The sequence below is a fragment of the Mastigoproctus giganteus genome, chromosome 10 (assembly GCF_048544385.1).
Source record: "Mastigoproctus giganteus isolate SK-2022 chromosome 10, ASM4854438v1, whole genome shotgun sequence".
Taxonomy (NCBI): domain Eukaryota; kingdom Metazoa; phylum Arthropoda; class Arachnida; order Uropygi; family Thelyphonidae; genus Mastigoproctus; species Mastigoproctus giganteus.
Window position 1 is genome coordinate 47,710,676 of NC_143584.1, and position 15,012 is coordinate 47,725,687.

The following is a 15,012-nucleotide window of genomic DNA, read 5'->3' on the forward strand; positions in this document are numbered from 1 at the left end:
GTCACATCTTTGTCACCTCTTTGTGACAAGAAAAGTATAAATACTCAAACGCGCTCCTTTTTAGAGAGAAGTTTTTTCGGGAGCAGCCAGTCGTTTTTCTTGAAGGAAGAAGTAGGAGAAATCCCAGTGTAAGTAAGAAGCTCCGGGCGGAATTCCCTCCTTTTTCTTTAAAGTACATTATATTATATATGCTATAATATAATGTTTGAAACTTTAACTTGGTAAAAGCGAATTTATAAAATACTTTTAGTTAAAGTTTTCTAATTTATTATCCAATCTAAAGCACCTAAAGAGAATATAACAACCTCAGATAGACATTTCATCTGTTTTGGGCAAGTTCCTCTTGTTAAGTGTTTAGTTAGTTATGGTTCATTCCTACTTTCTTAGCCTATATATCGAATTCCCTTCCCCCTCTTTCGGCCTGTTGTTAGACCAAAGTATATCTTAAAAACTTAAATAACTAGACTTAAAAGGAGTTATAAAGCTAACTAAAGTAATTTAACAGAAATGAAACTTTAAGGGATAAATATCTAGCTAGAGCTCTCAAAAACCTTAACGAATGAAACTCAAAACGAAAACTATATTTATCTGTTCATTGATGCCATTCTTTAGTTCTCAAGCAGTTTTGATTACGTTATTCTCATTGAAAACAATTTAATGTTTGAATTCATAAGATCCTAATTACCTTATCGTTTCTTGTAGTAGAAAAGGGAAATTAGCGACCCTCATTGATTCAGTGGACCTAATTAAGCCTAATTAAGAATGTAAAATTGAACTAATTCTATACTAGTTGTCTAGTGGTACATATTGATAAAATCTTGTATTAGAATGTTTCTCTTAATGATATTTTTGTACCAATTACTAGCCACTACCTTATCATTTTTTTTGTATATACTTTCTTGAACTATTAAATATGTTACGTTTATAGTTACCATGCTTTGTCTCATTTAACTAGCTAAGTGAATTCTACTTTAAATGAGACCAGGAAGGTCTATGTTTTTAGACTTTAAATTTTTCTGGGTTAATTGCGGGCTTTACTTTGACATGGAGATTATTTAATGTTAAGGTAAAGTAAAGACACAACGCACCTATAGCTCTGACTTTGCAAGGAACCACTTCGCGTTCCGAGAGAAAACGGGGCTGTCCTAAACTCATCACGAGTTATCAACCACTATCCCCCCATTGTCACAGGTTCATTAAAATTCCCTTTTGATCACGCTACCTCAGCGTAAAGGTAAATAAATAAATATTCCGCACACCCCCGAACCTACAGTGGCATTTATTGGTGAAAATCAATAAGAACACGCCGACATTTCAATACATTTAAATTGACAAAAGTTTCACACATAGAAATATCTTGAGATTCAATTTTTAGAATATGTTTATAAAAAGTTGAAGCTTAGCTGTGAACGAAAAATAACTATGATTCAGTTAACGGATCGTTAAAAAAAAGTTTTGAGAACTGTGAGACGTCTTTCTTGTTCCAAAAAAAAAAAAAAATAAAAAAAATAGCGGCTTAAAAAGTTTCAAAATCCTTTCTAAAGCCGGTCGAAGAGTCAACCCTCTAGTTTTGCTGTAACCTAGTAGTTTTTATTATTGAACATGTACATCATCACATATTTCCTTAAATATTTCAACTCTAATTGGGTAGATATAAAAGTATGATTTATTTCAGGCAGTGCAATAAATTTTTCCATAAAAAAAAAAAAAAAAAATTGGTAAAATTTAGAACAGGGTTCCCTTCCAAAATGGCAGTGAGAAGAAGAGGAAGAAGGCAGGGATTGACATGCCTAACACACTGGTTAGTGTTAGTTAGAGTGTTTAACCCCCCCCCCCTTGCTGCTATTTTAAAATCTGGAACTCGTTTTCCTATTTTAAAACAGCAGGAAAGGGGTGATAAACACCCTAAGACTGAGGCAGTCTGGAGGGGCGACCCTATTCTAACGATCAGCAACTAATACAAATACAAATTCACTAATACAACTTCAATATCAACTTCATCAGCCTTTTTCGTGCTAAGCATACTCGCTACATCGGGTTTTCCCCAAAACACTCGCTTAATACTAAAACACACTACGCATTTTAAGTTCGCCATGACGTTATAAGAAGCAAATAGTATTAGAAAAGGATTTTGTGCAATCAGACCGCGTATTAAGTGGTTCCATTCGTATAATAAAAGTTAAATGAGTAAACAAAAATAAAGGACAAAAGTGGGTTTTGAAAAATAAATACTGTAAATCTAAAGGACAGCTTCCTAAAAAAAGAACTGTCCTTTATAATAAAGGACGTATGGTCACCGTATATATGATGCGAACTGTTATCGATGTTTCTCTTGGAAATATTCAATTTAGTAAGAAAAATATTAACAAAATACTTTGTTGAGAGTACGATCATTGTTGCCGTAGTGCCAACTACAGACAGAGAATGTTTCCTCACGAGATTCTCAATTTCTGGTTTTGTCAGGTTTGAACAGATGTCTGCGGGGTTACGCTCAGGTGATGAAAGTGTTATAGTAAGAAATCTTTTGATTTTTTGTGTCCAAATGCTTAAATGTATTTTCGTTTAACAGATTTAATTAAAGTTACTAAACCATTTCAAAATGGATGTTTTTAAAAAGAAACCGAAATGAATATGATGAGAAAAAAAATGATGCTTTAACACTACCTTCGCAGTCAACTGATTTAGACCTACGCATTAAATTAAGCATGCATTTCCGCCCTCTTGAGAATATGATTATTTGGTATTATATACTGGTGTGCAAAACTTAAGGACCACTGTTTCTAAAAGCTACAACCACAAAATCTTTACTTAAGGTACTCTTTACAGCAGCGATTCTGGAAGTCAGCTGACCTGGCGAGAGGTTGGCACACGGTATCACAATGCAAACATCATTGAAATAGATCGATATGGCGGTCGAGGTGTACTCGTCTGGGGAGGCGTTATCTTGGATGGACGTACACAACTCCAGATACTGGAAGGCGGTACAGTAACCGGTGCTCGCTACTGTACTGAGGTAATCCTTCCCCAAGGTGCCATTGGCCCCAAGTTCGTGTTTATGGTGATAATATTACACCCCATCGCACTGTAGCTGTTGATATGCTTTTGGAAAGTGAGGCTATTGTTCGTATGGATTGGCCTGCCCGTTCAACCGATCTAAATCCCATAGAACACATATAGGACGCTCTGGGAAAACGCCTAGCAGCACGTCCACACCCGCCAAAAAATGTTCACTAGCTGAAAATGCGCTGACAGAGAAATGGACGATGTTACCGCAAGAACTTATCAACAACTTTGTTTTAAGTATTGACAGGCTGTGCAAAGCCTGCATCGACATTAGGGGTGGCCATATCTCTTTCTGAGGACCACCTCTTCTCTTTTTTCCATCTTTGGCAGTGATGCATCTGTATCATGGCAGCCAGTGCTGTGTTGCCATTTTTGAATAAAGTCCCTCTGTACCGTTTTATTTCCGTTGTTGTGTCGGTGTTGTTTCCTTCATCATACCTCACGAGGTTCCTTTGGTATGCTTTTCCCATATACAGGGTGATTCACTACCAGTGCGACAAACTTGCAGGAGGTGTAGGGGGAACAAAGACGAACCGGAATCACATAGCATTGCAGGGTCCGAAATGCCTTCGTCAAGCGGTAGAGGACGTTGAACGGGAGGTCGCGTGAACAGCGATCCCGCTGGAAGTCAACATTTGCGAACCGGTTCCCGAGGCAGTAGGATGGACGAGTATTCAAACGTTGAACTGGCCGACATGCACCTCGCGTATGGAGCTGCGGACTGTAACGGGCGCGCCGCTCTGCGCTTGTACCAGGAACGTTTCCCGCACAGGCGTTCTCCTCATCATACGATTTTCGCACGTGTGCACAGAAGGTTACGTGAGACTGGTTGTTTCACGAGAGGTACCATGAATCGAGTGCGAACGACGAGGACGCCAGACAATGAGGAGAATGTCCTACGTCTTGCAGAAGGCAATCTGAGTACGAGTACTCGAGCGATAGGCCAACGATTGGGTATTTCCCAGTCCACTGTATGGAGGAAACTGTCAACAAACCAAATGAGTTCATACCATCTGCAACGCCTCCAAACATTGGAGCCTACGGATTATCCACTCCGGAGGACTTTTGCTACCTGGTTTTTTCAACAGGAACGGTTCGCAAATGCTGACTTCCAGCGGGATCGCTGTTCACGCGACCTCCCGTTCAACGGCCTCTGCCGCATGACGAAGGCATTTTGGACCCTGCAATGCTACGTGATTCCGATTCGTCTTTGTGCCCCCCTACACCTCCTGCAAGTTTGTCGCACTGGTAGTGAATCACCCTGTACAGGCCACTCCTATGAGAAGCTACACGTGAAAACCTGATTGGTCCTTAAGTTTTGCACACCAGTGTAGTAAAGTGTTAACGAATGAAGTTTAATTTATTTTATCAAATAGAATTGCAAAGAATTCATTGCCTTATACTAGTGGTGAAGACATGTAGACATGTATAGTACCTTCTGTACAGCGGTTCCAGGAACATTAGTTCATCTCTGCCAACACTATGGGTGAAATAATAAAAAAATTGTGTAGTGTCATCATTAGAAGTCCTTGCTAGTGTTTTACCAGAAAAACAGAGAGCTGCCTTGATTAGCTCAGCCAAAAATATTTCTTTGAGTAATGATGCACATTCAAATCGAGTTCATAAAATGGCAGATGTAATATTCAATGAATTATTAGGTAAAATTGAAAGTTGTGTATTGTTCCACAGTGGTTTCTGTCATATTATGCTCTTGCCAATCAATGTACTCGTGAACCCTCGCTACAGCAAGCCAGCACAATATCATGTGAATCCAGAAACCCTGAGTTTTAAATGATCTATCTGGCGGTTCAAATTAGGACAAAATATCTAGTGTTCTAAATTTACTCTGAGCAGTAAAATTAAATGCAACATCTAGACGCGCTGTGATTTTCATCCAGAGGTCCCTCTTAGATAATGGGCCCCCCAAAATGACCGCAATTAATGGCTCTTTAAATAGCTCAAAACACTAGTGTATAAGTAAGGTGTGTCTAGAGAATGGTCAGCAGACAAGATTAATTCAACAAAACATGATTTAATATATATATATATTACACAATACAGGGATATTGTCACATTTAACATGAAAGAGTCATTTGTATACATGTATATTGGGTCTAGATACGACCCGAATACCTCTCTGTCTGGTTCATCGTTTCCATGAACAGGATATGAATAATGAGACAATAAATCAATATTTTAACAGCAAAGGGTCATAACTTCCCAATACTGCCATAAGAATCTGATAGTGTACATCTTTATCAAGGGGTCACCTTTTGAGGAGTCATGTGGGAAAATGAAGAAAGACTATTTGATCAAAAGGTCGGTGCTTGTGTTTCAGAGTTTATATTCTGTGTATACTTTAATTAAATACTGGCTTACCGGAAAATAACGGAGTTCCCTCCTGGCCTCCCAGCTCCCGAGAACGGTCCATGGAAAAACGTTTCATTCTTTTTATTTTCACTCCTCGTCGGAGAAAATCGCTTCTTGTTATATGTCTGATCCAAAAACTCCTTCTCCGCTTCAAAGGACTACTTGGCAACCAGTTTTCAATTCTTACTCCTCGTTCTCTTTTTCCCCCTTCTTATATATATATCTTCTTCTTTCCCCTTTTCCTTTGGTATTTCCAAAGGCCTGCCCTAATTCACTGAGACGAATAGACATATTTGAGGGGTCATCAAGAGAATTATTATATTAGTGTTGCCTTGCATTTCCAGACTCATTTTCTCTCATAAGGGGTCCTCGTAATACAAACACGGGCTAAATACCCGGTTCAAGTTACGATCAGACAATAATCTCTTTTCGAAACTGTTGTTTCTCCGCCCGCAATCGTAACTCTTGCTCCCCTTTTTATATAAACATTGCGTAACCACTGGTCCGAGAGCTTGAGCTATGTCACTCTCGTCATCTTCGAGCCGGACATCTGATATCAGTCTAATTGTTACGCTCTACGCTCTCACGCCTAACAAGCGCACAGCAGGGCAAAGAAACAAACATACTGAGAGAGAAAATGTTATTCTATGCCTATATGTATTGGCAAAAGTATAAGACGACTGCTCTCTCTCTCTCTCTCTCTGAGCTGTACTCACCAAGTGAAAATGTAGACTATTTCACAGTATTTTTTTCTCTGGTACTTGATGGGTCGACCGATGTTTCGTGCATATCACAACTAATGGGCTTTGTTCGTTTGATTCAACATGATGGCAGCTGTGAAGAAGATTTTTTGGCCATTTTGCCGCTTACTGTTCATACAATTGGTAAAGATGTACATGACGTACTTATGAAATTCCTCATAGTGCACAAAATTGATCTCACTAAACTTGTATCAATTGTTACCGATAGTGCGCCTTCCATGTTAGGTAAAAACAAAGGCCTTTTCTTAGAGATGAAATGATTCCTAATTTTGTGCATTATCACTTTGATTCATATTGAGGCCTTGTGTTCACGAATGAAAGATCAAAAAGAAATTATAGGATGTCTTGAAGTCATTGTTAAAGTCATTAACCATTTTATTGCTAAATCCTTAAATAAGCGACTTCTAAAAATATTTTCGGTAGATCTACAAGCACCGCGTTCTGATCTTATTACCCATACAAAAATTCGTTGGCTCTTTCGTGGAAAGGCGCTATCCATAATTTGGAAAGTGTTTGAAGAAGTTTTTTTTTTTTTTTGGTTTTTAGGAGCATTAGCAACTAAGGAGATATTGCTCGGGGGATATGCGGTGGTCATTCCCTGACCTTTCCACATCCTCCGTATTTGGTGGTCACGAGGTCGAACCCCGGTCTAATTAAGTAGCGTGTGCACGCACTGCTACTCCTGCCCACCTGGCTACGGAGGCGCCGTTCGAAGAAGTAAAAGCTTTTCTAATAGAAAGCAATAGAGAAAACCTTTTTAATGACATTTTTACTGAAGATTTCAAGTTTTAACTTTCATTCATGGTTGACATCTTCAGCCATTGAAATGAGTTAAAATGTAAGGTTACAGGGAAAAGATAAATTTGTTGTAGTTTTATACGAGGAGATTATTGTTTGAGAAAAAAATTCAAGTGTTTCAGAATCTAGTTTTAAAAGGAAATTTGCTTCATTTTCTTACTCCTAAAAAATGTCTGCAGGAAACTGCTGGGTAGTGCCCATCGTTTGTAATGAATGTAATCAAAGATCTTAGTGACCAATTCCAAGAAAGATTTGAACACTTGAAAGAGCACCCCCCAAAATTTGGATTAAAGATAAATTACAGAAATTTTGAAATCATTAACTTGGAACAAATTTTCCATCACAATGAAGTAGCAGCCGCCCAGTTAGAACTTCTTGATATGCAGTCGAGTTTGGGAACGAAAATAGCCTTGTGCAGGCGAAATTTTTACGGCTCCCGCAAATAGGGAAGTTTTTTTTAAATTTTTGCTCTTTTATTGAATTAAATTGGCATATTAATTTATTTTCTAGAGGTAGCTTTATATTCCTAGTTATGATACTTAGTTTAATTTTTAACTTCGATAGAGATTTTGTAGATCCAATCCACGTGTTTTACAAGTTTTTGTAGCTCTGGCGAACGCATAGTTTTTAGTTATATTTAGCCACTTTATTAACTTAATTGTTATGTTATATTATTTTCTATAAGTAGCCTATAGACCTCGTCAAGATGCTTAGTTTATTCTGAATTTCGATAGCGAGAATTTGGAAGTTAATTAATATTTAGTGTCCGTAGATTTACCGTTCGTAACTTGCCGCCACTGTTATATCCTACCACTTTATATCCCTTACTAGATAGCATTAGCTTAGTATAGTATATAGTATTATCGATTAATCATTAAAATTTATTAATCTTGTTAAACTTCATTATCAATTAAATTGTACTTTTTTAACTAAATACATATAACGACTTAGATTTTACAAACGTAAAATTATTAATTAATACATAACTTGTTACGGAAGTTATATAACGAAACTCGGAGGTAATATTCGATACTGAAAAAAAAAAAAATATATATACAGGGTGTTTCAGTTAAACGTTTCAGAACTTCTAAGAGGGGTAGGGTACATCCTGACAACTCGAAATCATATAGCAATGTGGGGTCGGAAATGCTTTCCTGAAGCGGTGTTGTACACAGAAGCACCATAAAAAGAAAAGAGACCGTAAGTGAGAAATCGTTTTAATAATACATGAAAAGAAGCAAAAGGTACATGGATTAAAGTAAGTGTTCGAAGTTTCTTCAACCTCGTATTGCTTTCGCACAGTGGTACCTTGCAAAATGTGCTACAAATCCTCTTTTTCCTGCTGAAGTGTTGTTTTCCGATGAGGCATCCTTCACAAGGGAAGGAATTTTCAACACGCATAACGACCATATCTGGGCGGTCGGGAACCCGCACGCAATACGACGTCGTGCAGCACAGATTCGATTTTCGGTCAATGTATGGGCCGGTATTATGGGAGATCACCTCATCGGACCTTACCTGTTACCGTGTCGTCTAACCGGACCTATCTACTTTATCTTTCTGCAGCAAGTATTGCCACAACTTTTGAGAGATGAACAGATTTCTGCATCGACGCAACAGACAATGTGGTTCCAACACAATGGAGCCCCTGCCCATTATAGCGGAGATGTTCGTAACTACCTGGATGTCACATTTGGTCAACAGTGGATAGGACGTGGTGGTCCCGTGCGTTGCCCTGCTCGGTCACCCGACCTATCATGTCTTGATTTTTATTTCTGGGGTCATATGAAATCGCTAGTTTATGACACCCCTGTTGACAACGCTGAAGAGCTGGTTGCAAGAATCGCAGTAGCTGCCGAAGAAATTCGAAATTCGTCTGGAGTATTCCAGAATGTTCGGATGTCCATGCGTCTGAGATGTGAGGCGTGCATTGTAGCCCGTGGAAGAAACTTCGAACACTTACTTTAATCCATGTACCTTTTGCTTCTTTTCATGTATTATTAAAACGATTTCTCACTTACGGTCTCTTTTCTTTATGGTGCTTCTGTGTACAACACCGCTTCAGGAAAGCATTTCCGACCCCAAGTTGCTATATGATTTCGAGTTGTCAGGATGTACCCTACCCCTCTTAGAAGTTCTGAAACGTTTAACTGAAACACCCTGTATACATATATATATAGTGTTATAATTGCATTGGGATAAAAGTTTAGGGTTATAATTTTGTACTGAAATTGAAATTTTATTGAAATTGAATCGAAATCATGACTCAGACCAGAGCAGCAAAGGAAAAGACTCAAGCTAATGGGAGTGCTGGGGATCATGGGAGAACTGAGGGGGGGGGGATTATACCTCAGAATCACAGCCTTTTAAAATGCACTGTTTGTTTGATGTTTGTGGGTCAATCAGGTACAAAACATGATATTGTCAAGAGGAATGTTTTTGTGTGTGCGCGATGTAAGGAGCCTGAGAAAATCAAGCGACAACCCAGTGTTGTTATGGGCCTATATTAGAGCTTGAACGACAGGGTGGATGCCCTCGTACGATCTGAATTGAGGGGCCCATCAAGCTCTCACCTGCCGACATCAAAGCCAGAGCTTGCACATGAACATCACGCGACACAGCGGCAACCCCCAAGGCAGAATGTGCTGGTCCCAGAGGTACTAGTACTTGTCGGTGACTCTATTGTCATGGAAACGGGGACATATTGTGTAAAAAGGATAGGTGGAACAAGACCAGGGTATGTCTGCCAGGGGCACAAGTTGATGACATTATATCATTGACAGATATCATCTTTTAAGGCCACAAAGGTGATATTGTTGTACACGTTGGCACTAATGATACTAAGAGTAAGAGCCTGGCAGAATTACTTAACAAGTATAGGTCACTGTTGAAAAAAAGCCGTGAATTCGGATTGAATTTAAAGTGTCTGCAATTCTGCTCAGACAGGATAGAAGGGAGAATATGATGAGAGCCATGTCGATCAATTCGGCCCTAGAGAGAGAGATTGTGCAAGGCTCAAAGGGGTAGAAAATTTCTCAGACTGGTCGGTGCTTGTTAACAGGAGAGACTGCTTCTACAGGGATGGGTTACACTTAATAGAGGGGATTCAAAAATATTTGCTGATTTGCTTATGCTATCGAGGCAGTGTTAGGTGCGTCTGAAAACTGCTAGATTGGAGGGATACGGACTAATAGATTAACAGTAGCTGCTGGCAGAGGTGAAAGTGATTCGTGCACTGCTTCTATTGGAAATGAGCAACAGCCTCAGCAAGATACAGGGGATTTCATAGACTGCTGGGAGTCATTGCGGTACAACTAAACATGGGTTGTGTTAGGGTAGCTAAGAATAGGAACAGGTGCATGTATAGCATTTGCATTAACATTAGCATTAGTAGAGGCATATAATGCAAGAAAGCAAGCTTATGCAGCATCAGCCAAAAAAAAAACCACTTCCACTTCACCTCTCCGTTCGTTCAAAATACCTGTCCTGCTGAGCCTTAAATTTATTTAGGCTATCAACTTCCACGACAAGGGATGGAAGTCTGTTCCGCCAACCAACTACCCGCTGGCTAAAGGCGAATTTCCGCACATCTATCCTACATCTGTCTTTCCTCAATTTGAATTTATGTCCTCTCAGGTGATTATTCTGAGCAAGAGGAAGAATACCATCAGCATTGAGCATGCTCAAACCATTCAAGGCTTTATACACTTCTATCAGATCACCTCGCCAGTGCCTAGTCTCCAGACACTGTAATTTGCAAAACTTAAGCCTTTCTTCGTAAGACTCCCCCCCTTGGTTCCATTCACTAATCTTGTTGCCCTTCTCTGTACTCGTTTTAGCAGCTCTACATCCTTCTTGAAATGAAGCCTCCAGACCTGTATACAGTACTCTAGGTGTGGCCTGACCATTGTCTTATACAAGGGAATAATCACTTCCTTATCCCTGCTTGAAAAATTCCTGCGCGTACACCAATGCTAGGAATTTGGTATATGATTATGAGGTGTTGGTCAAAACATCAAAGGCAGATATTGTTGGGATATCAGAGACGTGGTTTCACAGAGATATAAGGAATGCAGAACTGGATTTTGGGGCGTAAAATGTGTACATTATTATTATTTTTTTGGGTTGGCCGTAATTAAATACATTAACCCGTATTTGTTTCTCTAAATTGCGTATGTTCTATGGTCGATTTGCCTGTTTTGGTGGACGAATAAACCCCAGTTACTGGGGAGAAAAACCTTGTTATCTACGCCTGAGACCGACTAACTCAACCACGGAGTGAAAAAAGCCCATTAACGTTCCTCGAGTCATCGACAGGATTGGAACCCGGGCCTTTTCCACCCGGTGTGGGGAGGACGGTGACGATACCACTGTGCTACCCACGCAGACAGTACAATGTGTACAAATCAAATTATTATTTTAGGGTTGCCCATAATTAAATACATTAACCCGTATTTGTGTCTGTAAATTGCGTATATTCTATGGTCGATTTGCTTGTTTTGCTGGACCAGAAAACCCTAGTTACTGGGGAGAAAAACCTTGCTATCTACGCCTGAGGCCGACTAACTCAGCCACGGAGTGAAAAAAAAAGCCCATTAAAGTTCCTCGCGTCATCGATGGGATTCGAACCCAGACCTTTTCCATCCGTGGGGAGGACGGTGACGATACCACTGTGCTACCCGCGCAGACAGTACAATGTGTATAGGGAGGACCGCATAGGAAGCTTGGAGGAATTATGCTATTAGTTAAGAAACACATAAAATCCAAGGAGGTACAGCCTGTTGACCTCGCTTGACAGTGCAGTGTCGAGTCAGTTTGGTGTGACATAAACACTGTGTATATGTTACACTCCTACTCTCATAAACATTTGAGAGTAGGAGTGTGTTATTGGCTTAATGACTCTGATGAGTATAATAGAAAACTATACAGGGAAATAGAGTGGGCCAGTAAATCAGAGAGTCTTCTAATGGGGGATTTTAATTTCCCCGGATATTGACTGGAATTTGTGGGTTGGTCACTCACACATTAGCAAGGCTTTTGTGGATTTACTCGATGATTCTTTTCTACATCAGCATGTTCGGGAGGCAACTAGAGGGAGTAATACTCTTGATCTGATTATCAGTAATGATTCTTCATGCATTAAGAATCTGCAGATAAAGGAACCTCCAGGTGGCAGTGATCAGAGTGTGCTGAAGTGGGATTTACTCAAGGAGGTAACTACCGTCAAGGTTAAAGGGAAGGGTATTTGCTTTCGTAAAGGCGATTACGGATGTCTCAGACAATATTTAAATTCTATACGGTGGGACCAACTGATGATGTTACTTACCAACAGCAAATTCTAAATGGTCATCATTCAAAGAATTAATCTTTGAAGCTACTAGGCTTAAATACCAAATAAGAAATATTGTTCAAGATTTAGACCTAAATCGATGTCAGGTGAACTAAGAAGACATGTGGCCGAGAAGAAAAATGCATGGGATACATATAAATTAATGACATGGAAGCCTATGATAGATATAATCTGGTCTGTAACCACGTCACAAAGAAGGTTAAGCAGGCAAAGGCAGATTATGAGAAATCTTTGGCAAAGGACGCAAAGAAAAACAGCAAAAAGTTCTTTACTTTTGTAAACTCTAAGAAGGAAGGAATGAATCAGATTAGTCCACTGGATATGGATTATTTAACTATTGATGATCCTGCTCAGGTGGCTAACAAAAAAAAAAGAGTATTTTGCATCTACATTCACACATGAGGAGTTATTTAGGGAGGGGAATGCTAGATATGAACTAAACTCTGGCAATGAGCTAGATGCTATTGTAATAAGAGAGGAAAGTGGAGGAGAAATTGTTGAAGATAAACATAAGAAAGGCTCCTGGGTTGGATGGGATCTCTCCGGTTATATTAAAGGAGGCAGCAAAAGAAGTAAACAAACAGTTTGCCATAATTATGAGAGCTTCCTTGGACTCAGGGGAGGTACCCATGGACTGGAAATATGCAAATTCGACCCCAATTCACAAAGGAGGATCCAAGTAATTATAGACTTGTTAGTTTAACTTGTGTTCCAGGATAATTAATGGAGGCACTGGTTAAAAAAGCCCTGCAGGATCAACTGGACAAGACATCATTTATAGCTTGGGCACAGCATGGGTTTATTAAGGGGAAGATTTGTCTGACCAATTTGATTGGATACTATAATGAAGTCCCAAAGCAACTGGATGCAAAGAATTGCTTTGATATGATATATCTTAGTGGGGCTTTTGATTCTGTTGCACATGGGAGACTGCTGCCCAAATTGGAGCAGTGCGGCATTGGAGACAAATCGCTGCTATGGATGAAGGGATTGTTGAGTGGGAAGAAACAGAGAGTGGTAATTAATGGCCACTGCTCTTCGTGGACTAATGTTATTCGTGGAGTCCCTCAGGGTTCAGTGTTGGGTCCATTGTTGTTTTCTCTATTTATAAATGATATTGATGACGGTATTTCAGACTTAATGTCCAAGTTTGCAGACGGTACGAAGATTGGCAGGGTTGTTAACGATACTAATGACAGTACGCTGCTGCTGCAACAGCACCTAGAAAAGTGGAGGAGATGGGCTGAGAAGTGACAAATGAAGTTTAACCTTCACATATGTAAAGTACTATATTTGGGAAGAAGTGCCCTCAGAGAAATGTATCAACTCTGTGGTACTGCACTGACAAATTATTATATTAGTTACACCCATTATTTATAATATATACCCACACATGTATTTTGTCTGTAAATTTCCTGTGTTCTCTGGTCGATTTGCCTGTTTTTACTGGACAAAAAAAACCCTAGTTTCTTGGGAAAACCTTGCTAACTACGCCTGGGATCGACTACCCCAGCCACGGAGTGAAAAAAACCCATTAAAGTTATTATTATTATTATTATTATCAGCCATATGGTGCAAGGAAGCCTGAGGCTTACGCTGCACCAGCTAAAAAAAAAAAAAAAAATTTCCCTATTACCCTGAGAGAAAGAGAGAGAGAAGCGGAAAGGAATCACCAAAATGAGAAGAATGATCCTCGCGTCATCGACGGGATTCGAACCCTGGCCTTTTCCACCCGGTATGGGGAGGACGGTGAAGATACTTCTCTGCTACTCGCGTTGGGTTAAGAATGAAAAGGACCTGGGGGTAATTGCGCAGGCAGATATGAAGTTTTCTGAGCACTGCAGACGGTCTGCATGAGTAGCTAATGGTACCTTATCAATGATATACAGGAATTTTTCTAGCATAGATAAGGAGGTGATTATCCCCTTGTGTAAGGCAATGTTGAGGTCACACCTTGAGTACTCTATACAGTACTCAAAGTGTGACCTTGAGTGTGAGGGGTCAGGTCTGGACCCCTCATTTTAAGAAGGATGTAGAGCTGCTAAAACGAGTACAGAGAAGGGCAACAAGATTAGTGAATGAAAGAAAGTGTTGCTCATACGAAGAGAGGCTTAAATTTTTCAGATTACAGTGCTTGGAGACCAAGCATCTGCGACATGATCTGATTGAGGTGTATAAAGCCTTGAATGGTTTGAGCATGCTCAATGCTGAAGGGTCTCTTCCTCTTGCTCAGAATTGCCTGAGAGGTCATAGCTTCAATTTGAGGAAAGACATTTGTTGGATAGATGTGCGGAAATTTGCCTTTAGCCAGTGGGTAATTGATTGGTGGTATAGACTGCCATCTTTTGTTGTGGAAGTTGATAGCCTAAATGAATTTAAGGCTCTTCTGGACAGGTATTTGAAATGAACGGTGGGATGAAATCCGACGGGTTTTTTTGGCTGTGCTGCATAAGCTTGCATTCTTGCATCGAATGCCTCTACTAAAGCTAACGCTAATGATAAAGTCGTCTTTAGCTTTGAAATGTCTTTTCCAACACAAAACTGTTTTAAAATTCTGGGGTTCTTCAGAGTGAAAAAATTAGCTTTGTTATGAAGAGAAGCGTTCAAAGTACTTGCCTTGTTTGGTCAACCTACACATGTGAAAGTGCTTTTCCATTAATGAACAATATC